The following is a 13,783-nucleotide window of genomic DNA, read 5'->3' on the forward strand; positions in this document are numbered from 1 at the left end:
TTTTCCCCTTCATAAACTACAGAGACTGTCTGAAATTCCCAAAATGGACGCTTTCCAACCCCAAATATTTAGAGCCCCAGTCTCTTCCAAGCACCTTGTTCTAATAAATTACTTTCTTTGCTGCTCCCAGCTGCTTTATGAGGTAGGGTATTACTTCCCTTATTTTACAAATGAGGAAACTGAGGCTCAGAGATGTGTGATAATTAACCTAAGGCTAATAAATTGCAGGGTGGGATTCAAACCCATCTTGGACTTTTGTCCTACCGCACTCTGTCCCAGGACCCTTTCCAGTTCCAACATTCTGAATCCACGGTCCTTGTGGCCCTGAGAAGCTCTGAGCCTGGCATGCGGGAAGGCGGGCTGTGGTCCCCAAGAGGGGAAGCCAAAGGACAGCCCAGGCAACCTAATTTGCAGTGTCCGAGGCAAAATGGAAAGGTGGGCTTTTGTTCAGAAGTCATTAAGAATTCAAGACCACCACAGCAGAGAGTTAAACCCAGCAAAGGTCCCTGTGAGCCTTGGGTCACGTGCAGGTCACAGGCCTGCGGACCTGGCAGTCTGGATGTGTCCCCTTACTCCTGGGAGGAGTACCGGCCACAGGGTGACCTGGTGCTGGAGGAAAGCAGGCTGGTTTCTTTTCCTTTTTCTTTCTTTTTTTTTTTAAAAAAAAGTTTACTGTTTATTTTTGAGAGAGAGGGCAAATGGAGGAGGGGCAGAGAGAGAGAGAGAGAAGGAGACATAGAATCCAAAGCAGGCTCCGGGCTCTGAGCTGTCTTCGCGGAGCCCGATGCCGAGCTGGAACCCACGAACCGCGAGATCATGACCTGAGCGGAAGTTGGATGGCCGCTCGCTGGCGAGCCTCCCCAACCTGCTCCCGGGGTCACGTGGTCTGCTCCCGGGGTCACGTGGTCCGCTCCCGGAAGAAAGCGGGGGCCTGAGAGGCTGTGTGCGCTAGAGGTTTGCGGTTTAGCTCTTTTCATTCCTCCCGTGTTGTCGCTGTTTCGAACACTTCGTGTGGCTTTGGAGGCAATGGCTTGAGCCTTGATAAGATACAGAGAAATCGGAGGCAAGGAGGCCTGGTGGTAAATATGGAGATTTTACTTGGCGCCGCAGGTGTCCCTCGGTCACTGGTGCCCTGGAGCCACTGGTGCACTGGAGCAGGTGCCCTGCTCCCGGGGCAGGCACGCCTGTGGGGCCGAGATGACCTGGAGCGGGGATGGCCAGAGAGCTGTGCTTGGAGCCCAGCTGCGGAATAACACTTGGAAACATAAAACCCAAGGTGGAAAGTGAGAAAGAAACAGAGAAAAACAAATCCCCGACTCACCCACCGCCGCCTGAATGAAGGAGGAGTCGACAGAGGACACCGCTGTAGGATTGTAAGTGGTCGGCAAGCCCTGCTGGCAGATGGGATTCACCCAGTTGGTTCCCCCAGAGACAGGCATTTGGGCACTTGTCTGGGTCTCCTCAGGAGGCACGGGTTCCCAGGGGGGTTTGGTTCCAGCTGAAGCCTCCCCAGTTCTCAGGTGACAGGTGTTTGACCTACACCTCTTGAAAGCCCGCTTCTGGCCTTGTGACTCTTTCAGGGTCTCTGGTATCCTGTGGGCAGCCTGGCGGCTAGCCTTGGGGATACAGTGGCTAACAGTCAGGTGTGGGAGGTGTGGGCCCTGCCCTCCTACAATTCTCAGTTGGAGGGAGAGCCAGAAAAATGAGCAGGCAGGTGGGCAGACAGGGGAGAGGAGGGGAGCCTCACCTCGAGGAAGCCTCTCCCTGCGAAAGCATTATACCCGTAGAAATCTGAAAGAGGAGTAGAATTTATCCAGGTGTTGGAGATGGTGGGGGTGAGGGGGGATTCTGGGCTGAAGGGAAAGCATGCGCAAAGGTCAGGAAGTAAGAAAGAGGATGTTGTATTTGCATGGTGGACATGACCACTAGGAGAGACCTTTCTAGCAACAAACGTTAGTTGAGTGCCACTACGTGCTTCGGTAATAGTGAGCCAGCCCACAGAATGGGTTGTGCCACTCTCCAGTACTTGCTCTTCCAATGGTAGACCCTTATTTCTCTGTCCTCCTGCTTCTTCCTCATACAGCTCATACATCGACTGGCTCCCTTCCTTGGGTTTATTCCATGTATTAGCGGAATACCAATAACATTGGAAGAAGCAAGAAAGATGGACATGAATTTCACTTTCAAGAGGTTGCCCAAGAACAAGCAGTTGGTTGATGAGATGGCTCCATAGAGGTAAGGCCTCAGAATCTTGACCTCTTGTTTCTCCACCGTCCCTGAGGAGTTGTTCTTGAATGCATGCTCCAAAATGGCCCTCTGTCATGTCAAATTTCGATGAGGTAAGATAGACAGAGGAACACACACTCTTTTCTTTTAAGGCTGTGGCGTGGAAGTCACAGACATCATCTCTGCTCGCATGCCATTGGTCAGCACTCAGTCATGTGACCACCCCTAGAGGCAGGGCAGTCTGGGAAATGTAGTCAAGGTGGCTCCCGTTTTCAGAGAAAGCTCAGGGGTAAATGGATCTTCAGATGACTAGCCGTCTCTATTCTGTTCTGTTTCTAGTTTGTGATCTTGGAGATGTGTCTTCACAGACTAACGTTGCAGTGATGATTCCTGTTTGGTTTAGCCCTGAGCTCCCCATCTCTCATGTGGACACTAGAAAGGCAGAGAACATCAATGTTGGAAAGCTAAATATCATCCTGTGCCCAAGCTAAAACTTACAATAGACAAGTCAGGGGTAAAACATTTGTTGGATGTTTTAAATCAATAAAAATTTCTCCTCTAAGGGTCGAGCAAGGGAGGTCTACTCGCTTCACTGAGAGGAGTTTTGTGATGAGATTAAATGCAAAATCAGTCCTCATTTGGGCCTTAAAAGCTCTCCGTTGAGAAGAGGCAACGAAGGCAATGGACTTGCCCACAGCCCTTAATCAAGGCCCGGCCTGAGTTCCTCAGGCTTTGTTGTTTTGAAAGGCGAGGGTGAAGAAAAATGATGGATTGACAAGGAACGCTGGTGGGGGTGGATGTGTTCCCTCAAAAGAAGGGAGTGTGAGAGATGGGCTATCCCTGAGTAAATGGGTTCAACCAGACAGATGATCCAGATAATCCAATAAAACACTTTGTGTTTTTGTGACTAACCCAACTGTCATAGTCCACGTCCAGGAGCTCAAACCATCAAAAGGTGATTCTGAGTCTTGTGTTCACTTTCTGGTTTGCCTGGAATTAAGTTTTCATCTCAGCCCTATCTCCAAGCTGCCTACTCATGTTCCAGACAATAACGCCCTAAGTAAGAAGAAATTAAGAAGCGACCACGGTCATTTCACACACTCCAGAGCCCAATGCTTATAATTTGGGGTTTATTGGCTGTTGTGGATTGTGCATGTCTCACGATTCCCGGCCCTCCTAGTCATGCTAGGTAGCATGGAGATTGTTTGTGTACGTGTGTGTGGCTCAGATTGAGAGGATTGGGGAACGAGGCTCCATCCCAGTCCTGGTTTGTTGAATTCATTCTGCTGACCAAGCTTGACTATGGCTCTTTTGGTTAATCCATGTCTCCATTGTCAGCGGCATAACTTAGCAGAATGCCATGTTTCTGTCATGTTTGCCTGCCTTCTGGCTGTGACGCCAACCTCCCCCTCCTCCCCCTTCCCTCCAAGAGTCCATTGCAACCTTTAAAAACGGAAGGAGTGCTTCTCAGAGGCTGCCGGGAGTCAGCCACACCACAAAAATGAACGATATGGGACCATTGGCAATTTCTTATCAAGTAAACCTACATTTGCCTCTCAACCCAGAAGTTATACTCTTGGATATTCATCCCAGAGAACCAAAAACTTCAGTTTAGACAAAAACCTGTCCATGAACTTATCAGCTTTTAGTCAATAATCGCCTGAGACTAGAAACAATCCAAATGCCCTCCAATGGGTCAATGGTTAAATGCTCTCTCTTACATCCACACTGCAGAACGCTCCTCAGCAATGAAAAGGAACAAACTTTTGAGATATACAATGTATTAGTCTTGTTGGGGTTGCTGTAATAAAGTACCACAGGACTGAGTAGTTTAACAACAGAAATCTAGGGCCTTACAGCTCTGGAGACTGGACGTCTGAGATCAAGGCGTTGATAGGGACGTTCTCCTTCTGAAGGTGCTAAGGAAGGAACTGTTCTCACCTGTCTCCTACTTCCTGGCAGTTCCTGGGCTTGGCTCCAATCCTTTATGGTGTTCTCCCCATGTATGTATCCGTGTCTAACTTTCTCCTTTTCATAAGGACATCAGTCATATTGAATGAGGGGCCCACCCTACTCCACTAGGACCTAATCTTAATATCCACAGCAACCCTACATCCAAATAAGGTCACATTCTGGAGTGTTGGGGGTTAGGACCTCGCCATGTGAATTTGACGGGGACACAATTCAGCTCAACATGTAACAACATGGATAAGGGCATTTTGCTTAGTGAAAAAAGCCAATCTCAAAAGATTGCATGCTGGAGGATTCCATTTACGTTACATACACAAAATGACAAAACTCTGGAGATGGAGAACAGGTCGATGGTTGCCAGGACACAGGGACAGGAGTGGGGGGCGGTGAGTCTACAAAGGGTTGCATGAGGGAGTTTCTTTGTGGTGATGGAATAGCCTGGATCCTATTTGGTGGTGGCTGTATGAATCTAGATGAGGGATCACATTGTATTGAACTATATCCCTCTCCCCCCAACATGCAGGAGTGCATAAGAAAACTGATCAGTACTGAACAAGGTTTGTAGTCTAGTTGACAGGTTTATACCCATGTCAAGTTTCTGGTTTTGATATTGTACTAGTTATTACAGAGATGTCGCCATTGGGGGAAGCGGGGTGAAGGGTTCACGGAACTATCCTATCTACCATTCTATGACATGTGCAGTCACCCCACCTTTGTTCTCTGCTTGCAAAATGAGGAGACACGTCCAGGTGACATGGGCAGCGAAGGGCAGAGGTCAGAACACAGATATTCATTCATTTCCCTCCAGACTTTCACCTAAGTTTTGGTTTTCTAGATTTTCAGATTCATGTTAGGTGAGATCTGGGCTGGTAGCCCCTCTCAGGACCTCAGCTTCTTAGATCAGCCATTGCCTGACTCATCCACCCACACCTTTCCTTGAAGTCCTTGTGCCTGGGGAGCACCTCACCTCCAGGACGCCTGGGGGCCTGGCTCCCTCTGCTGGCCTGGGGAGTCTTGTCCGTCCCATCCCCACCCCTGCAGAGAGCAACACCACCCTCCCAAGCCAGATTTGCTCCGGGCCCTCACCTGCATCACCCTCAAGCCCAGAAAGCTGGTTTTGTGGATCCCAAGCTTTGGTTCAGATGACCTGGCTTCAAGGCTGGCTCTGATGCACAAACTTAGGTCAAGTCACTTGTCTCTTTGCCTCGGTTTCCTCAACTGTTCAGAGAGGGTCAATCCTTACTATCTAATTTGGAAGGCTGGAATATCCTAAAACTTAACCATTACAGTTGATGGGAAGGTTTCATGTAAATGCAAAGTTCTCTTTTAATGACCTCAGAATAATTTAATAGTGATTAATTATTAAGCATCTCTCACATATTAAGCGCAAGTAATACCTGTTAATTCTTTCTCTTATTTAAAAAGTTTTTTTAACGTTTATTTATTTGTGAGAGGGGGGAGGGGCAGAGAGAGAGGGAGACACAGAATCCGAAGCAGGCTCCAGGCTCCAAGCTGTCAGCACAGAGCCCGACGCGGGGCTCGAACTCACAAACCGTGAGATCATGACCTGAGCCAAAGTCAGACGCTCAACTGACTGACTGAGCCACCCAGGTGCCCCAGTACCTGTTAATTCTTATAAGTGTTACGGACTTCCTGGAACTATACCAAGCATGCCTAGGAGATTGCCTCTCTGACCCTACTCACTCGGACTGCACCTCTAAAAGCTACGGGAATCTTTGTTTCTGAGTTTTGATCCAGGAGATCAGGAACTTTGTTTGCTTTCAAAAGTCCACATCGATCTTTTACCCATGATCCCTGGGGTGGTGGTGTGAGTGAGCTAGGTCGACAGGCTCTCAAGAACTGATTGTGCCCACCTCTGCCCCGCTCTTAACTTGGTGACGTCATACTGGGGCTTGAAATTGGCCATGGTGAGAGTTTTTATACCACGGAAGTCAATACATGCTACAAATCAGGAGGATGTGTTTGTTTCCCCAGAAGCCTTGGTAGATCCATTGCAAATGGGATTCCTGGAGGCACATTAAGATATCTCTAAATTCCCAACGTGGATGGGAGGATTTGGCCACCAACATAAAACAGTAATCATGCATGCCCTTGACAAATCTTCTCTAGAGTTTGCTATCTGTGTTACCATGTGCAATCACTGTCTTCAGGTCTCCATTCCCTCCTCTGTAAAGGCGAGGATATTGATGGGGTCTACCGCCTACCCTCAAAGCACTTCTCAGGTTAGCTTTTCTTATTGTGCTTTTGGTTGCTACTATTTTTATTAGGTTCCTTGTCTCTGTGGGAAGGTAGGTTTTAAGCAGCTGACCATCCCACCTTTCTGAGAGACAATCCAGTATAATGTTGAGAGGACAGACTCTAGAAGTTTCCACCTGCGTTCAAATCCTTACTCTGTTACTTACTAGCTGTATAACCTTGAGCAAGTTGCTTAACCTCTCTGTAGCCCAATTTCCTCATCTGTTGGGTGGAGATGATAGTAATACCTACTTCTTAGAGTCACTCCAAGGATTACATGACTCAGTGTGTATACAGCACATTAAGCAGTGCCTGACTCAGAGTGAGTGCTGTTAGGAGTCTGCTATAATTATTCTGAAAGTGAATATACTGGGTTGAAGATTATCCCCCAAGAATTCGAAACCTCCCCCAGAATGTGACCTTATGTGGAAACACAGTTGCGATACATTCAAGTAGGTAAGATGACAATGTTGGAGTAGGGTGGGTCCCTAATGCAATGTGAGTAGTAAGAAGAGGCAGGACACAGAGACAGACAAAAAGACACACACACACACACACACACACACACACACACACACACGGAAATGATGCAAAGGTACACAGGGAGAACAGCATGTGATGATAGAGGCAGAGATTAGCTTGGTGCCACCACAAGGAAGGCCAGCATTGTTGGCAAGAGCCAGGAGCTAGGAAGGGGCAAGGAAGGATGCCCCCCTAGAGCCATCAGAGAGCAAACGACCTTGTCTACACTGTGATTTTGGACTTCTAGCCTCAATTTGCTGTGAGACAAAAAAATTTTGCCGTTCTAAGCTAACCAGGGTGTGATCATTTGTTACAGCAGCTGCAGGAAACTAATACAGTAAGGTTTGAATGAGGTTGGAATACCCTGTCCCACAGCGCCCCTTGGGAATCCACCCCCCCCCCCCCCGCCAGCTGTGTTTTTAAATATCTTTTCTGCCTTTGCTCTATTGACTCTTTTTAAAAAATCTTTTCTTAAAGGTAATCTCTATGCCCCATGTGGGGCTTGAACCCATGACTCTGAGATTGAAAGTCACATGCTCCACTGACAGAGCCAGCCAGACGGCCCTGCTCTATTGGCTCTTTCCCCAGGGGCAGGGCTCCAGTAGCACGTGACCTCCTTGCAGCTACAAAATGGTAGCTGGGGGTGACTTGGCAGGGATGTGTGTGCGGGGCCGGCTGAAGGAAGGCTCAGGGTTCACGGTGTGGGCTACCCCAGGGATCCCCTAAGATCAACCTCCAAATATCTGCCCTGGAACAATGACAAAAAAATACACCAGCTGGAAAGATGAATCTGAGTTTATGAATAGCCTTTAAAGGGGCTCACTCGTTTTGTACACACGTCTTCCCCTCTGGGATGGTAGCTCTCTTTGCCAGAAATTCTATTTTGCTGACTCTTTTTATTTTCGTGATCGAAGGCAAAGATTTTTCTAAGCCCTATTGAAAGGTTACTGGCTTTTCAGGGCTACATACGCAACTCGCCTGTCGCGTGGGGACGTCATACCTCATAGCGTGGCAGCGCCGTGTGCACACCCATAAAACACAAACGCCCAGTGGAGTTTGAATTTCAGATAAACAGCAAAGACTCTTTTTAGATAGGTATGTTCCAGTTAAGAAAACGTAATGTATTTGGGTGAAATTCGTATACCATACCGTTAACCATTTTAAAGGGAATGAGGGCATGGTGTTTAGTATGTTCACTCAGTTGGGCCACCACCGCTTCTAACCGGTTCCAAAACATTCGCGACACTGGTAAGTGGAAGCCCTCATTTGTTAAGCACCTTCTCCACATCTCTCCCTCCCCCGGCTCCTGACGACCACCAGTCAGCTTTCCGCCGCTATGGGTTTCTCGGTTCTGAGTAGTTCGTGTAAATGGAATCCCCCAACATGCGTACGCGTCTGGCCTCTTTCACTTAGCATGATGGTTTCACGGTCTATCCGCCGTTGCAGTACTGCATCCCTGTTTACGGTTGAATAATGTTCCTTTGTGTGTGCACGCCACAATTTGTTTCTCCATCACCCGTTGATGGACGCTTGGATTGTGTCTGCTTTTTGGATATTGTGAGTAGACGGTGGGCTTTCTTGTGAAGCACTTTGCTGGCTTTATTTTTCCGCAAGAATTTCGCACTGGTGATGCTACCTACATGGGGAACACAGAGTCTCAGAGACACGAAATAACTGCCCTTTGGATCAGGCTGCGGGGAGGAAATAGATGGCCCATTCAAAGGGGGTAGCAAGGAAAGGTTAATGAAGGTATTATTGATAGAAGTTTCCAGCAGGGGTGAGGACGCCAATAAGGGATGGAGAAGCGCCCAGTGCTTGCAACAGTGGGAGTCGTGACTACTGCTTGGCCTGTAGGAGTAGAGGGAGAACGATGTTAGGATTTGGAGGAGAAGGTAGGACAGGGCTGCCTGGCAGGAACCAAGGCCCTCCAGAAAGAAAGCCATCAGCTGACAATCCACAGGTGATGAGTAAAGAGTAGAGGAATAAACACCAGGATCTCCCTTTTCTCATGCCCTCCGATCTCCTACTTCCATTGTCCAGACCCAACGGGGAGTCTAGGGTAAGGGAAGCAGCCCTCCCGTAGACCAGAGTGGAGAAGGACGGAGAGCGTCTGGGGGCTCTGAACCATCTCTGAATGAGGATAGAGTGTTGCACACCGTCATCCATCGGCTGAGGTTCTGGGGGTTTTTCCTCTGCTGTTTTTTCTATAGTTGTTAGGAGATGGGAATATACATCACTCGTGTGCTGTGTTCATCGTGGGCCTCTGTGGGTTTGAACTCTGGTGGCCAAACAGCCCTGGCACCTTTCAATATGTCTTCTTTTCCTCCCTTCTGCTTTCCTTCTCCTCTTTCTATCTCCCTCCCCATGGCACGTGGCAGGTGCTCGCAAATATTTGATGATTCTGATTACATGATGTGATGCTGACCTTCATTTACTCTGCTATAAAGAGCACCTTGCTGGCACCAGCTGATAGCTGGTAGCTATCGGACGTAAGTGGGTGACGTGGTTCTGATTCTAATCTCAATTCAGTTCATCTTACCGTTAGGGTCTGAAGTCTCCTCTCTGTTGACCTTTCACGCGTGAACTGTGACCCGAGGTGGTTGTCGTAGGAGAAGATGGCTGTGGGCGCATCGTGGGACGACCTCGGGGATGAAACGGGTGGCAGCCTGAGAAAAGGCAGCTGAGTGTTCTGTACCAGATGTACTACTCCCAAGCTGAGTGGCTCAGACAATTTCTTTGCCTCTTGGTCTTCAGTTGCCTTAGTTTTCTCAGCTCTAAATAAAGACGGCTCAAGCTGCAGATGTCTTCCAAGGCCAATGGTCCAGCAACCTATCACCACCTTACCTTGGTGGGGGCGCTCTGCCTTCCTTCAGCTCATCGAGAAACGTCCAAACAGAGCCATTGCCGAGATACCCAAAGCAAACAAGCTGCACAGACTAAAGCCCATGAAGCAACCCATCTCCACCCATGAATACAGTGCTTCCTTCCATTTCTTCTTTTCTTTCTTACTTGCATCCCAACCCCCACTCTTTGCTTTCTTCTTCTTTCTAAATTCAAAACAGTGAGAACTACCTTCTAGCTCAAGACCCAACATGTCCATTAATGCACGTATGGTCTGTTACTTAGCGCTGGACATTTCAGAATCAATTTGTGCGCTTTGGCCAAAAGCTGCAAAGCCTACGTCACGGTCCCTCCTGCAGGCTCGCTAAGCATAAAGGAGAAATACTCTTGTCTGCAGCTACGTGTAGCTGTTGTGATCTTCTGTAAAGGAAACAATTTTCATTGTTCACATGGGCCCAGTTGTTTATGTGCACTTCATTTACTGTTGTGTTTAGCAACCAAGACTCCTTTAAATCTAGGGCTCAAGATCCATTTAGTTTTACAAGTTAAGCCAAACTCCTTTTTTCTGTAAGTGCCTTTTAAAATTCTTGGATAAAATCAATAAACCATGAAATGTCTCTATTGAAAAATGATATGACCAAGCTCTCCCTGAGAATTCATGGGTTAAAATGTGGTTTGAGGCTTAAAGGCCCATTAAGGTACTACTGGATTATGGTGAAATCGTTCTGAATGTGAACTTTACTGCGTTTGACTTAGAAATGTAATCCAGCCCCGGGTCCTCAACGCACAGATGCCAAACGCTGCTTGTAGGATGTGTTAGTGATGGAGGCAGCAGCTTGGCATGGCAGCTTGAAGATACGATGCCTTCAGTCTTTACTGTCAATGATCTGGAAAGAGGACCATCTCCCCACTGGGCACAGGGAGAAAATGATTACCTAATTATCAATGAGGGAGTGTTAATAAATTAATATGTGACACAGATATATTATACATGAATTTTCTTAGGACTCCACCATCTGGATTTTGAAATATACATCACAGGATTTTGTTTTGAGCCGAGGAACCTCCCCATCCTCAAGTTGAATGCCCACATTTCCAGATATGGAGACCAGGGCCCATGAGGGTGTTGATTGGCCCAGGGTCACCCGGTGGTAATAGCTCACTCAAACTGGGGATACTGGGATTCAGTGAGTGTGATGTTGAGAACTTTTCAGAAGGAGAGATCTAGCCCAGAAGCTTTTGTTGTTGTTGCCCAGTGAAGGACTGGGTGAGAGAGATGGTTATGGATTCTGAAGTTACACAGACCTAGGTTCAAGGCTCAGCTCTGTAACTTGCAGTCCTAGGACATTAGGCAGACCCCTAACTGTTCTAAGTTTTAATTTCCTCACCTTTGTAATGGGAATGATGGGGATGGCAATGGAGGTTGCCTCGTGGGTAGTGGTAAAGACTCAGCAAAACAGGGTGGTAAAACTTAGCTTCATATATGGCAAGCGTTGGCTGAAGTCATGGGATCATTGTGAGGGTGCTTCTCGGCTACACCTTTACTAATTCTGATTCGTACGTAGGGTCAACAGTCACAGGGAGAAATTAATGTTCCGTATCGTCATGTGCTGCCATTGGTCTCTGTGTCGAAGTTTTAGACGTTGAAATATGACATGTGCCTTTGCCCTGTATAGGGAGTTCATAGTGGAATTTGCCAAAAAGGATCTCTCAAATGAGCCAAGATTGATGTTCATAACGGGCGGATGGGCATGTCATAGACATTAAGGAATTTTTTAATGTAAATGCCTGGCACACAGAAAGTAACAAACACGTGTCTGTTGAATTAAATTACACTGAACAAGAGGTAGGGAGGTCTTGCCACCAGATGTAATAGAACCCAGGAAACAGATGCTCCATTTAAACCTTCTTATCCCATGGAGCAGGGATAACATCTACCACTTTCATAGTCCATGCCCAGGGCAGACATCACTAATCCATCCCAGCACTCCCATCCTCCCACGGTATATTGTTTTCTATGTGTGACTCTCCTACTAGGTGATGGGTCCTTAAAGAACGCTCTATTTCCCACAAATCGCATAGAATAGATGCTTAGTATTTGCAGAATGGAGGAGCTCAGAGAGATTTAAGAAGTTGCCCGAGGCCACACAGGAAATTTGGCACTAATTGAGTTTGACATCAATTGAGAAATAGAGACAGGAGTGGGCAGAAGGAGATGAAAACACCATCTTTATTACCTTCATAGGGAGGTTGGAGGATGTGACTTGGGTCCATGGTAAGCTGGCAACAGTGAGCTGGTAAGTGGTGAAACCCAGATGCAGACAGACTCACCTCTTAGACACAGGCAAGCAAGCCTGAGGTCCAAAGTGCACCTTGACTTAGTGTTCCCCCAAAAGCAGAGCCTAGCGGGTAAACTTAGGGAATGGAAGGGCAGAGTTGAAGCGAGGCTCTCTGCAAGCAGGTGGATCCCAAAGAGAGGCAGGGGAAGGGGCGAAGCCACACATGCTTTCGCCCCCAGCCCCCATCCGCTAAGTAGTTCTTTCTCCCTTGGAGAGGACATGAGCCATCAGGAGGCTGGAAGTGATATGTTATGCTGAGGGTTTCCCCCCAAAACATGAGGAGGAAGTTAGTGATCCTCTGATAGGCCCTGGGCAGCAAATCAAATACTCACCTGATAAGGGTTCAGCACAGTACTGAGTGCACAGTAGGTACACTACAAATCTTAGCTTCTAGCCCACACATTACTGCTCTGAAATTCTTTTTTTTTTTAATGTTTATTTATTTTTGAGAGAGAGACAGAGCACGAGTGGGGGAGGGGCAGAGAGAGAGGAAGACACAGAATCCGAAGAGCTGTCAGCACAGAGCTCTTGACACGGGGCTCAAACCCACGAATGGTGAAATCATGACCTGAGCCAAAGTCGGACGCGTAACCAACTGAGCCACCCAGGTGCCCTGGCTCTGAAATTTTTATACAAGTGTTCAAAATGCTACTACTTGGAAATAAAGTAAGAGCTTCCAATATTGTTGGGTCCACTCAGTGTCTCCTCTCCCCTTTCCCGACTTGATCATCTATAAGAAAAAGGAAAAGCACATTCTCAAGGAGCTGAACTCCCAGCGTGCATGAGGACACTGCCGCATGCCAAGTAGATATGGACTTTTGAGCTCGCAACTGGCTCGGTGTGATCAACGTATCCCATCCCGGCCCTGCTCTTCACCTTGCAGAACGGGCTTCGCTCGTGGCCACGACTTCAGGGGGCACAGGGTCGGGTTGTTCTCCACCCCACAGCGGTGTCACGGCCCTCATCTGCAGCGTGGGGAGCTGTACGAACGCACAGAGAGAAGCCCCGCAGGGTCAAGGGGGGCCACAGCGTTTGGCCCAGCTGGGCCTTTGCAAAGAGCCTCCCTGGGCTTCTTTTCTTCCACAGATCACGCTCTTCACTGGTATCCTACGTGCCACCCTGCCTGTTTTCAAGTCTGGAGACATAGCAGGCAAGGTCATGCCCTGAGTTATCTGCATCGGAGGAGCATGTAGTATATGTGTGTATGTATGTGTATATATATATATATATATATATATATAGTGTGTGTGTGTGTGTGTGTGTGTGTTCTGCTGCCTGACTCCCCATCTACTCTATCAAGGCCAACAGCCCGGTGGGTAGGAACAACACCAGCTCAGGTGCAAGGCCGTCAAAAGCCAAACTTGACCAGACGTTGCACGAGTGGCTCCTTATCCTTCAATTTCCTCATCCGTAAAATGGTGATGATAACACCTGTTTCTACTAGTGTTCATGATGCATATAAAGCATTTGGTATGCAGCACACAAAAATACCAAAGTCTAGTTTCTCCTGGTGCACTGTTCATACTGTCGTTTCAGAATGCATTTGAGATGTTCTACAAGAAGTACATGCACCAAAACACGTAATTAAACAAAAATTGCCAGCAAGAGAAGGATGGGAATGGAAAAAA

The 13,783-nt window shown here is 47.7% G+C and overlaps 1 long non-coding RNA gene across 1 annotated transcript in view; it reads left to right on the forward strand.

Moving 5' to 3' along the window:
* The first annotated feature begins 1,168 nt into the window (after positions 1-1,168).
* LOC128312592 (uncharacterized) overlaps positions 1,169-13,783 on the forward strand; it is a 76,291-nt gene continuing 63,676 nt past the window's right edge. Inside the window, exons 1-2 of the long non-coding RNA XR_008292074.1 lie at positions 1,169-1,373; positions 2,084-2,235. This is a non-coding gene — a long non-coding RNA (uncharacterized LOC128312592). The remainder of the gene's footprint in view (positions 1,374-2,083; positions 2,236-13,783) is intronic.

This window comes from Acinonyx jubatus, chromosome D2 (assembly GCF_027475565.1).
Source record: "Acinonyx jubatus isolate Ajub_Pintada_27869175 chromosome D2, VMU_Ajub_asm_v1.0, whole genome shotgun sequence".
In the NCBI taxonomy this organism is placed as follows: domain Eukaryota; kingdom Metazoa; phylum Chordata; class Mammalia; order Carnivora; family Felidae; genus Acinonyx; species Acinonyx jubatus.